This window comes from Cryptomeria japonica, unplaced genomic scaffold (assembly GCF_030272615.1).
Source record: "Cryptomeria japonica unplaced genomic scaffold, Sugi_1.0 HiC_scaffold_15, whole genome shotgun sequence".
Taxonomy (NCBI): domain Eukaryota; kingdom Viridiplantae; phylum Streptophyta; class Pinopsida; order Cupressales; family Cupressaceae; genus Cryptomeria; species Cryptomeria japonica.
The window spans coordinates 1,070,001-1,070,606 of record NW_026728837.1 but is presented as its reverse complement, the minus strand read 5'-3'; positions in this window follow the sequence as shown (position 1 = coordinate 1,070,606).

The following is a 606-nucleotide window of genomic DNA, read 5'->3' as shown; positions in this document are numbered from 1 at the left end:
CCGACGAAGGTGCACGCGAGGTGCGCACCCGGGGCAAACCGGGCTCCGACAACGTGCACGCAGCACCTTGGAGCACACTTCGAAGCACTCCCGGGTGCCCACCGGCGTTGCGCACCGTGGTGGGCAGCGAGGTGCGCACCTTTGATGCGCTGCCTTCACTAATTTCCAGAAAAAGGCAAAAAAAAATGAGATTTTAAAATTTCCGTTTTGAAAGATAGTGAAAAAAAAGGAACGCGGGTGCCATCTTGAGCCCGCCCTGGTGCGCAGCCCAGGCAAGGCATGCGCACCAAGGTGCCCACCCGAGGTGCACACCCGGGGCAAACCGGGCTCCGACTTCGTGCAGGCCGCACCTTGGAGCACACTTCGGAGCGCTCCTTGGTGCGCACCATGGTGCCCACCAGGGCGCGCAACCCAGCCAAGGTCTGCACACCAAGGTGCCCACCCCGGCGAAGGTGCACGCGAGGTGCGCACCCGGGGCAAACCGGGCTCCGACTTCGTGCACGCCATGGTGCCCACCGCGGCGAAGGTGCACGCGAGGTGCGCACCCGGGGCAAACCGGGCTCCGACTTCGTGCACGCCGCACCTTGGAGCACACTTCGGAGCGCT